The sequence below is a fragment of the Salvia hispanica genome, chromosome 5 (assembly GCF_023119035.1).
Source record: "Salvia hispanica cultivar TCC Black 2014 chromosome 5, UniMelb_Shisp_WGS_1.0, whole genome shotgun sequence".
NCBI lineage: Eukaryota > Viridiplantae > Streptophyta > Magnoliopsida > Lamiales > Lamiaceae > Salvia > Salvia hispanica.
This window is the reverse complement of record NC_062969.1, coordinates 29,997,369-30,009,667: the sequence shown is the minus strand read 5'-3', so window position 1 is coordinate 30,009,667 and position 12,299 is coordinate 29,997,369. Positions and strand designations below refer to the sequence as shown.

Sequence of the window (12,299 nt, the reverse complement as noted above, 5' to 3'; positions counted from 1 at the left end):
TAACGGATCACGCATTTACTATACCCTAGATGGGTCGTTACGATATTGCCGAATTTCCAATATGCCAATATGATTTGACTTGTAGGTCCCATTGTGATTTGAACGTAGGTCCCAATATGTCACTTGTGATTTGATCGGCAGAATACACAGATCTCTTTAATCAAATGATTCAATGATTCCAATACCATGCATTAAACATGTCCATTCTGTGATTACATACCCATATATCCATCAATTAACTCCAATACTATAGATAAATATATCCATTACACTAATACATATCCACATCATATTACACTATCAATATTAAATAACACATAACTATTTTAAGCTCATATCATATAATTCATATATTCACTCCAATTTAACATATATCAATCAATCATATAAAATATGTAAAATTAAAAGTGTGATTTATCACGTTAGATGGGTTGATATTCTAGCTAGCACATGTTCTTGCTTTTCCAATTTGCAACGCACTAGATTCCTCCCATTTATCTGACCCATACTATAAATTTGAACTTGGAAACTTCAATAAACTATCCAAAATTGATGAACTCTAGTCGCGCCGCAGTCGAGTTCTTCGTAGATTTATGCAAATATTATGTGCGCCTAATGCAATTGCTAAAAACATTATACGTGTCTTTTCCTTTGACAATGAATGGTGATATATTTATATTGCAAATTAAGTAGCTTTGTTGAATCAACAACTAGGCTAACTTTATAGGATATTAGGGTGTCTCACTATAACTTTGTCTCACTATAGCTAGAACTTTATAAGGTGTCTCACTATAACTTTGTCTCACTATAGCTAGAACTTTATAAGACATTAGGTATCTCACTATAGCTTGAATCAACAACTAGGCTATAATATATTACACGTAGTCTAACTTCTAATTACATTAAATTGGATAAATTATATTCATTTCCTATAAGATATGCATTTACTTAATACACAAATAAAATAGTGGCATTCTAAAACTAGACGTATATTTCCAAGAATCTAACTTACACTATATACATACATTTACTACTTTATCTTATATATTCACATGCACATGTACATATGTATCCATTATACTAATTAACTTCTTAATCATTAGTTTACTATTTTACACATACACAATATTATTAATACAAAAACACAAATATAAATATTTATTTTGGCATTTCACTATACGTATTTGAATATCACTATATTCTTTATTATATAAGAAAATAAATTTTTTTCTAAATATATTAATTATTATAATAAAAGAATATTTATATTAGGTCAAAGATGTTACAAATATCATATTGAAACAGTTAAAATATGAAAAACGAAATTGCCCAAATGCTCAAAAGGACATTTACGGATAAAAAAAAGTCAAAATGACCAATTTTGAAATAAACTTACAAGGAATGTCCGACGATATTTTTAAAATTCAGGACTATAACAGATAAACTCATAATTCATAGACCATTTTTATAGTTCACTCGAAATTTTATAACCTAATAAAATTACAACTACATTAATTCACAACCCAAAATCTGTATCAGACCATTTCCATTATATACGGATATCTGAGTTTAGTGATGCATAAAATATGTAACTTGCATATATTCATTATATTTTCTATGACCGATGATTTAGGCTATGATTTTGGTATATAATTGCACTGCGTATAAGAAAATGAAATGACTAAAAGGGCATTTTACAAAATGATTAATACATAATGAATTTCACGTGTCACCATTAGATACTATAGATATAGTGGCCAGTAATTGGTAGTAGTTAGTACTAATAATTTCCTTCACCCCATTAAATATCTCATATTTAACAGTTCGAATTTAAAAATTGTTTCAATTCTATTAAGAAATATGAGTGGAAAAAGTTAGTGAAAAATAAATTCCACTTTTATATATTATTCATGTTCTAGTAATGAAGTCATTTAGTCATTTTAGTACGTTCCATAGTAAGCGAGTCATTTCATTTTTTAATAAAAGTAACACATTTATTCTCATTTACTTTATTATCTCTTATCTCTCTACTTTTTTAATTTCCTACTTTATTTTTTTTACTTAACTCACTTTACATAACTTTTTCCGCGTGCGAAAAGAACACCTCCACTACCAGGAACCGAGAGGGCTAGTTTAGAATAATAATGAGTAGAATGAGTTAGTGGAATATGAGATCCACTTACTAAAAAAAATAAAAGTAAAATAAAATATTTATTGAGCACCGTTCAAGTAAAAATATGAGAAATTAATAAAGACTGATGGATTAGCAAATAATTATCGATGAATCACACTCATATATACTAAGATGCCATCTGTTGTTACAATTAAACTCATTATAATATAATTATTTATCTAAAATTAAGTAGTTGAATTATTTTAGTTAGAGAAAGATGACTATGGCTAATTATCATAAGATTACACATCTAAAATTATTTAATCTTATGAACCAACATAATACATTAATCATAATATGCAATCTTACATACACCGAACTACCCTGAAGATAAATATTTAAATCCTTCCACAAGATGAGTAACATGATTATAATAAATAAAAGAGTTAGTATATTCATATTAATAAAAACTACTCCTCCGTCCCATTAAAATACCCAATCTTTTCTTTTGATTTGTCCCAACAAAGATGACCATTACTAAAAATGGAAACATCTTTATCTCTAATTTATTACCTCTCTCTTACTTTACTCTCCCACTTAACACACAAAATAAAACTACATAAAATTCCATACCGCCCAAGAAAGGGGTCATCTTCTATTAGAAATGGGTCACTCACCCCTTAAAAGGCCTCATAGGAGAGGGTTATCCACACTTATATAGAGGAGCTAGGATAATCACCAAGCCGATGTGAGACAAGATTTGGAGAATTTAACATCTTCCTTGAACGGAGAGAGTACAAAACTAACTTAAAATTTAATTTTGGTAATAGTATTTCTTCCGACCGAACTTTCTCAAAATCAAAACGGGAAGAAGTACTATTGCCATATGCACTCTTGAAGAAGAGAATGCAAAAGCTTTGCGAAACAATGTTGAAAAATTTCCCCGTCTCTTTCTTCTTACATATTTGTTCTTTGTGCATTGTATAACCATGAATTTAATCTTCCACATTAGCATAAACCATCAATATAGTTTCGACTGAAAGCAATGCGTGAAAATTAAGAGGGAAAAGAGATTTAATGGTTGTTGCGAATTCATGAGGAAGGGAGAGATTTAATGGTAGAATGTACGGTAGGTGTTTGGAATGAGTAAACTGGATGGCAGTATTTTAAAATTTTTTTAAATAATATTCACATGTCAATTTCTTGTTGATGTATCATGTGATGTTTTATAAAATGTTGGAAGTGATGCCCTCCGGCTTGCACACATTTTTCCTGGTAGGAACGGAAAATTCGGGCACCATTCTTTAATCCATGAACTATTCGGCACCATTCTTTAATCCATGAAGTTCGACACCACTCTTTAATCCATGAGCCGAGTATCCACAAAATGAGTCTTCTTTCACTATCCCAATTTGGTTTAAATTTTTGGGAAAAAACACTTCATATAGACCATAAAATCACATGTGCATATCTTTTTATCAAACTTGTAGAAAGGTGCATCCATCAATGTGAGAAAGCACAATATGAACTTCGAACAAGTTCAAGGCGAGATTTCATTAGTTACAAACTTACACCCAAACATGATACGATTGATAGTCTCTTGCTCCTCTTTGCAAAAAATGTCTTCTCCTCTTTGCAAAAGCAAAGATAATTAACATGATACGATTGATAGTCTCTTGCTCCTTTTTGCAAAAATGTCTCTTGCTCCTCTTTGAAAAAAGCAAAGATATTATCTGCAATTCCTGCTCCTCTTTGCAAAATGTCTCTGCTCCTCTTTGCAAAAAGCAAAGATATTATCTGCAATTCAAACTCCAAATCTGAAAAATCTTTTCCTAGCCGAAAAAAACAAATCAAAAGTTGGGCATAAATTTTAAGAATGGAGAATGACAAATAATAGAAAGTTTAGTAGGTACTACTATTTTCTTATATTAGTTTTATAAGAGTAGAATGCTCAAAAAAGGAGAGAAATCAAATTCCTTCCGAAATAGCCATTGAGACATTATTTTATAGATGGAGAGAGTAGATAATAAATTCAAAAATAAATTTAACAGCACAATTTCAAGTCCAAAATGAGAGTATCCACACAATTTACTCTAGAATTAAATGGCAGCTTTGTAAATTGCATCAACACAATTAAAGCCGTAATTATTCTCATTGCAAGTAACTTCTTTATTTTCTCACCGGACTACAAATGATAATCAACACTGAAAATGTACTCAAACGGAAAACATCAAATCAATAGAGAAACACAGAAGAAAACACACCATACAAATCCGATCATCCACATAGAATACTAATGCAACAAGTACAACACACACACTATCGAATATCGAATCAAGAGCTTTGCGCAACGGAGACATTATGGTCCACCCTGTCCTTCATGTCCCTTGCCTTGCCCGCGAAGCTCGGCGCGCAGTGTCGAGCTGGTCAGCCCCGACCGGGTGCTTCCCGGTCATGTACTTGTAGATCCACGACAGCACGCTGAGGGCGGCCACCCGAACCCGCCCGACGCGAGGAACCCTCCAGCCAGGGCGAACACGGCCAGGGCCGCGGGCACGAGCACGGGGCTGAAGATGACGAGGAGCGGGGTGGCGATGGTGAGGGCGATGACGGTGGCGGCGAGGGTGAGGCCGGAGAGGACGAGGAGGGAGCCGCCGGCGGTGACTGCGGTGGCAGCCTTGACCATCTGGTGGCTCCGCGGGTGGTGCTGCTGGAGATGGTGGGGCCTGGATTGGAATTGACCGTAGTGTTGATCAGCCATGGTTAATTTGGGAAGGGATGAGAGGAAGAGGCGAGGGAGAAGGCATATATATAAAGGGAGGTGAGAGGGTGAGACGTGTCATTGAGCTTGACATGCAAAGGCCGCATGTGTTGAGGTCCTTGCTTTTAGACACGTCTGTTTTGGTGCTGGCTATGTTTTCATTTACATTTATTCATATTAATGTAGGGTTCATTCAATATGGGTTCATTCTAACTTCTTACTATCCAAATCAAATACCCCCTCTATCCTAACAAAGTATCAACCTTTTATTTTTTATTTGATATGGATTTTAATGTATAATATAAACAGTATTAATGGAAAGTGATTCAATATGGGTTGATTCTAACTTCTTAGTATCCAAATCAAATACCCATCTCATCCTAAGAAAGTACGAACCTTTATTTTGATTTGACATGGATTCTAATGTATAATGTAAATAATATTAATGGAAAGTGAGCTTAGCGTATTCAGAATATAGTTAATGGTATAAATTGTAAATAAAAATGAGGTTCGAGGATAATGTATTATTTAACTATTGCAATATTAGAAAGTTCGAACTCCCTCCGTCACAACTAAGTTAAGTCATTTCCTTTTTGATAAAATATAAAACATTTAATCAGTATACTTTTACTCCATCACCTACTTTATTCTTTGTATCTTCCAACTTTTTTCTCTCTCTCATATTTATTTAATTACTCCTTCCATTTCATAGTAATGGAGACGTTTCTTTTCGGCACAAGATTAAGAAAAATTGTGTTAGTCGAGTTTTGTAAAGAGAATAAAGTGGAAAATGAAAAGGTAGAGAGATGAAGAGATAAAAAAGTAAAAGAGAGTAAAGTAGGTGTGGAAAAATGCTGTTGACTTTTACTAAAAAGGGAAATGACTCTATTACTATGGAACATACCAAAATGGGAAAATGACTCTATTACTAGCGAATCTGAGAGAGTATCATTTAAGTCATTCAACACTATTTCTTAATCTTCGTGTCAAAAGATGTGGACTCAACTTAGTTGGAACGATGAGTACTTTTTAGGGATGGACTAATAAGGAAATAAGACTTGACCAAACAACTTTTTGTGTCTTCTTGTTGTATCATATTGAAAATTTCAGCCATATTGTTAAGAATACATAAAATTTAAGTTGACGTAAACCCCACCACAGCCAAAAAAAAAAAAAAAAAAAAAAAGACAAAATTTACGAAGGAACTTGGAAATTACAAAATTTAAAAACTTGATTTTTTAAAACCAAAACATGGTATAAAAATTAAAAATTTTACCCGGGTTTAAACATAAATAAAAAAATTAAGGACGGGAAAAAATTTTTTTTAAAATAATAAAAATTTTATCCCTTTAACCCGTCACACTTTGTATCAAATTTTTAAGAAATATAAAAAGGGGTTGAAAAGTTAAATTTAACGCGTTTTTTACTTTTTTATACCCACCGCCCCAAAAGTTTTTATTAATTGGAGAGAGAAAAAAAAGGTGTAATTGTTAAATGGATAGAGAAAGATGTTTATTTTTTTAGTTAGAGAGAAAAAAAGTGGTTTGATGTATTAATTGTAGGAAAACAATTTATTATATTTTTTTTAAAAAAATTAAAATGTGTAAAATCTTTTTTTTAAAAAACTAAAGGGGAAAATTTTTGCCATCTTAATTGAGAAAATGGTAGGTTTATAAAAAAGTGAATTAAGAGTTTTTTGGAAGGGCCAAAATGAAAAAAATTAGCAAAAAGAAAAAGGAATAACAAGTATTGATGTTTGGGACCAAAAAGAAACTAGTGATAAGAAAGGGCGAAGAGAGTATTACTTCAAGACTTAAGTCAGTATACTTTACCCAATTTTTTAAATCATTAAATTTTATTAGATCAATCCTTTAAAAACTCATTATTTAATAAAACTTGACACAAGTCTTTTAATTTTTGTGCGTGTCCAAATTTAATTTATGATTATTGATATTAGCAAGAGACGAGAAATCCACCCCTCCAATTGATTATTTCCGAGATTCGTTTATATAACCATCCTTATTGTTTCTAAATTAGAGGTTACACTATGCCAAGTGTTTCATATAGTAGATTGTGAATAAAATAACACTCGTCCAACTCCGACCCATCTACCATTTTAATGTTACAGTGCTGAAAGACCAACCCCCCGGCCCCAAAACATACCAAGTCCAAACATTTTGGGGCCCATTAAGAAATAAACAACACAGCCCCTATCTCCTTTTACGAAGAGCCCTGATAATTTAAGTTTAATTTATAGCCTTTAATTATAACTTTATTAATAGTGATCTTTAAATTTTTAATTTCCCCCCGTTTCCTAAAAGGGAAAAATTTTTTAAAGTAAACGGCACCCAGTTTTAATGTTTGGTAAGTTTGAAAGAGGAAGAGGAAAAAGGGTAAAATAAGAGAGAGGAAGAGAAAAAAAAATGCAATTAGTGTTAATAGATTGTTGGGTTTTTTTCCTAAAAGGGAGGGTTTTTTTTTTTAACAGACTAAAAGAAGGAATTTCTATTTTTAGGAAATAGAGGGAATAGCATAGGGAAAATAAATTGAATGGATTATTGATAAGGTTAAAGCGCAAAGTTGCATTGTACCCGTAATTATTAATACTCCTCCCCCCGTGCCATAAATAGGTCATATTTTATTTTTAGTTTGTTCCATTGGGAAAAAGTCTATATACATTTGTGATAATATTTTTCTACTTTTTTATTTTTTGGGGAGCTCTACCATCCACTAGGAAAAATTTTAATTTTTACCGTCATTTATTTTGATTTTGCAATTTTTTTTTTTTTTTTCTTTTTAGGAGTGAATTTGATTTACATGAGTATATTAACAATGTCATCAATGAAAGTTCTTTTGCATAAATTTCCCTGGGGGCATAAATACGAGCCATGGTCAATTCCACATTGTACGGATAGATTGACTTTTAAAAAACTTTGACTTTTCAATAGTATGTATGAAGTATGAACACATTTTTTTTTTAAAAAATCCTGTACATTAGTCGTGCGAATTTGTCAAGTTTCACCCCTTTCCCAAAGATTTAAAAAATTTTAAATTTATCACATCACCTATTAACACGAAGTTGGGAAATTATATTTGAAAGTTATTTTTCAACATATTATATTTTGGGTTTTCTATCGTAGTACAATATATATATACAGTTACCAAGTACCACGGACTGATGGCCCCAGATCACCTTTCTTTAGAAATGAATTTTACATATTCTCTTGCCTATTAGAATAAATATGAGATGAAATATAATATTATAAGTTTTTTGGAAATGTTTTTTAATTATTGAAAATGTCAGGCCTGACAACACTTCAGATGAGTGTTATTGTTACTAACAAATCTAGAAAATGACATTCGTGGAATCAGACATAGTGAAAAATATCACTACTATATATGTTTCAACTCTTTTGTCATCCTCTTCGTCGCTTCCTTAGCAAATCACCTCAGACAATGTATCATATTTTGCTTTCACAGGTTACATGGATAAGAAATTTTGTGGATAAAGATTGATGAGTTTAGCAAATTTATTGACTGCCAAAGTTAAAATTTAATTACGAAATCAATTTTCAGTCATGTAAAAAATTTGATTATCAACCTTTGATAAGAAAAAAGTAACAATTCTTAACACTTGACCTAACTAATCAATTTTTATATTTTGAGGTCATCTATTTTAATTATTTTTACATTTTCAACCAAAAAATATCTCCACTATCACTAATCCTTTAAATTTTTAAAAGCATTAACTAAATATCAACTTTATAAAGCATTAATTCAATTTGTTTCGAGAAGTATAACAAATTAAAAAGAGGAGAGAGAAAAAGTGGCATTGTCGGCTTCTCTTTTTTTTCCTTAGTGTCTCCAATGGGGTAGGACGTCCAGGGCTCGGCGCCGCACCCGTCCCATATGCCGTCGCATGGGCTCCCCGTCCTCCCAGGTGGGACGTCCACGTTGGCGCATTTGGACGTCTCGTTCGAGTCTGGTTTATATATATATATATATATATATATATATATATATATATATATATATTTAAACCTCTATAAATAGGCTCGTTGAACTTCATTTCATTCACACCACTTGTGTTGACAAGTTTCTCTTTTAAATCTACAAATTTCATTTCTACTACAATGAAGTAAATGGGAATTCCTCCACCACGAGCGGAGGAAACACACCCCGTTTCCCACCGAGCGGGGGGAAATTTTTGGGATGAATCCCCAATTTGCGGATGAATCCCAATGGCGGGAGACTCCCCAAATGTTCTACAATATGTTCCAAGTGGATGAGTCGATGGGTGGGATGATCCCCGGGCAAGGGGGATGGCGGTCGCGTCAAATATGGCGGGGTGGGTGGATGATCCCCGTGCGTGGGGATGGGCGGTACGCCAAATTTGGCGGTGGGTGGGCCCGATGCCAGGGAGCCCGATGACGCCTAGGGAATCCTCATCGCCCATATATAGATTTTTTGGGCGACGATTCCTCTAGCATGTTCCGAGACTCGTACGCCGGCATCGAGACTTTCTTTTTGAGGAGGCGGAGCTGGAGCTATCGCCGTCCGTGAGACCCCCGTGAGGCGACTGCGCAAGGGGGGGAGAAAAGGGCGAAGGGCAAGACCGGGGCGGGGTAGGGGGAAAGGGCAAAGTTGAGCTCTTCCTCGAACACGGGGGAGGAGGGGGGTGAGGATGAGGCGGAGAGAAGAGGACGATCTGGACCGTGTGGAAAAATGCCGCACTTGCGAAGGCCTGGGTCGGTGTAGTAGGGATCCCATGTCGAGGGGGACCTTTATGTGACCGATCGGCTTCGCATTAGTGGGCCTACCGCATATGCAAACCGTCGGGCGGCCTGCACATCCGAGCAATGCCGAAATAAAGGGGCCCGGTTGAGGCCTAAGCTCGGTGTTTGCCGCCCTTTACCAAAACAACATGCGCATGGCAACCTGGCATGTCCGAGGATGATGTGAAGAGCGAGCCTGGCCAGGTACCGACAAAGAATTGAAGTTAAAAGAGTTTGACAATGGGAGGCCTTTCTCGGGTCGGGAATCGCAAAGTTTGTTGTGGATGTCGACTCGGCGAAGCGGACGAAGATCAACTCTTCCGGTGAAATACGGGCGTCGGGGGTTTGCACGAGCTCCCAGCCAGGGAAATGGCCCGCTACCACGGAGACTCTCGCATCGGGTGCCGCCGATGGGGCAAAAGGTTGCGCAGCGGATGGTGAGGGAAGCGCGGGTCCCACGAGGTCGAATCGGAGGCCCGGAGACCGGTAGCGGCCGTCTCGCCCCGCCAACGAAGACCGGCGAGCACGGTAGTGGTTTAACACCCACGATCCTGTGTTCAAAAGGCATGGCAAGGATGTGGTCATCAATGGGCCGCGCGATTTAGGAATGCCACCCATTGATGATTATGGCGTCGAGATTGGTGGCGGGCACGTCGGGCGGCGGCGGGACGGCGGCGGTACGTGGACGGGGACGGGACGAGTGAGGCGAGGGTATTATGTAATTTTTTTTTAAATAATGTAATTTTTTAAATTATGTAATTTTCTTTAAATTATGTAATTTTTTTTTAATTTTTGTAATTTTTTTAATGAAGTTTTCGAATTTTCCCCTATTCCGTCGATATTTTAATTCGTAAATTTTAAGTCCGTAAATTGAATAATTCGGGGTCTAGTGCGGGACGTCCTAGTGATATGGCGGGGGAATGGGAAGGGCTAGTGGATGAGTGGCAAAAATTTTGGGAAGTAATGGGAGGGCCCAAGGGCGCTCTTTTCACTCTACTTTCTCACAAATCATCCTTTTTTCAGAAAACGCTAAATAGCCATCAGCCAACTGATCTTTTCCTACTTCAATGAACCATGGGGTGGTCGGACGGTTCCAAATATCAAACCAATGGATTTTTCCATCTCTAATTGTTATGAATGAAAGTAGTGTATAACAAAATAATTATCAACACTAATAAATAAACTATTTAATCTAAAGAAAAAGTTATGAGGTTTTAAATTATTGACGTACCAAAATAGAAAAATATGAATTATATCACATACAAAACGACTATTAATGAATCAAATAATTAAAAAAAAATTATTGTCTCCTTTAAGTATTACCGTGTCCTTTATGAAAGTGAGGCTATAAAGGTATGAGGCACCGCCCAAACCTACGCCCCTTCTCCATAACGTAGGAAGCCGGACTATACACCTACTTTTGTGCTTAGGACACATTTTCCCCTGTTAGCGTATATATCCCGTTTCTCTCTTACGGTGTTTAGCGATATTTTTAAATAATCTGTATGTCAAGAAATTACCTATTTTTTGAAAAGTGTAGTATTTTCTTTAAGGCATTTTGTAATTGTTAAACCACCCATTTTCGAGCCAATAATAGCCAACTTAACAAAAATTATTACACGGGAGCTGTTCTTTTTAGTTGTTTTCATTTCTACTCTTCAATTTTTGTGCATTTAGGTTGAGGTTGAATTGACATTTTAGTTTCTACAACTTTGGAGGAGCCATATTATCTTTTCCTTTTACGTTTTCTGCCTATTGGTGTAGAATATTTATAAAATATTTTTTTATAGAAATTAGGTTCTCTAAAAAATGCTAAGTTCCGTAATATTCTCTCTATCCTCTAAAAATATAATCTTTAAGAAAAACAGGAGTTTTAATGGAAATTTAGTGAAGTATGATAGAGAAGAAAAAAAAATTTGATAATAGAACCCACGTTATTAGTACTATAAATATATAGTCAAGAAGTTTAAAAAATAGGAGCGGACTAATTTGTGAAACAAACAAATGGCACAAATGGACTACTTTTTGGCGATAGTGTGAGTATCTTTTCATAGAGTTTTACTATGTGTGTGTATATAGAGTGAACATATATTTAATATTATGAATATTCTTCTGCAATATGAGCATATCTCCACTCCGTCTGCGTGAATATACTTATTTCTTAATTACGTCAGATGAAAATATGACATTCTACTAATTTTAGAAACATTTTCCTCCCTAATGAAGTATGACTTATCTCAATTAACAATCTTTTAATTAACGTTCATTTATTATCTTGTTTTATCGATATTGCATTAAAATTAGGTACCGACCAAAATATATATTCTTTTGGACGAATGGGAGAATTTAATATTACGAATATCCTTAATATGGTCCGATCAACGTATGAACTGAGTCGATATGATCATATGAACTTAGTCGACAGTGCAATCTCACCAAAACTTTAACCTTGGAATGGAAAAGTTTTTTTAGTGCGTATTGCTTCACTTTTCAATTTTAAATCCTAACCCATGTTAGGATAGTCATAGTAAATCCCAAGTTGAGTATTGAGATATTTCATTGTGATTTGTTTGATTTTTCAAATAGGCAAGTGGAAAAATGGGGCCAAAAATTTCGTATAATTTACACAACCAAACAAATGCACACTCAA

At 34.7% G+C, this 12,299-nt stretch overlaps 1 pseudogene; it reads right to left on the bottom strand.

The window, feature by feature from the left end:
• Positions 1 to 4,246: 4,246 nt before the first annotated feature.
• Positions 4,247 to 4,907, bottom strand: LOC125187321 (annotated as a pseudogene).
• Between the last annotated feature and the right edge of the window lie 7,392 nt (positions 4,908 to 12,299).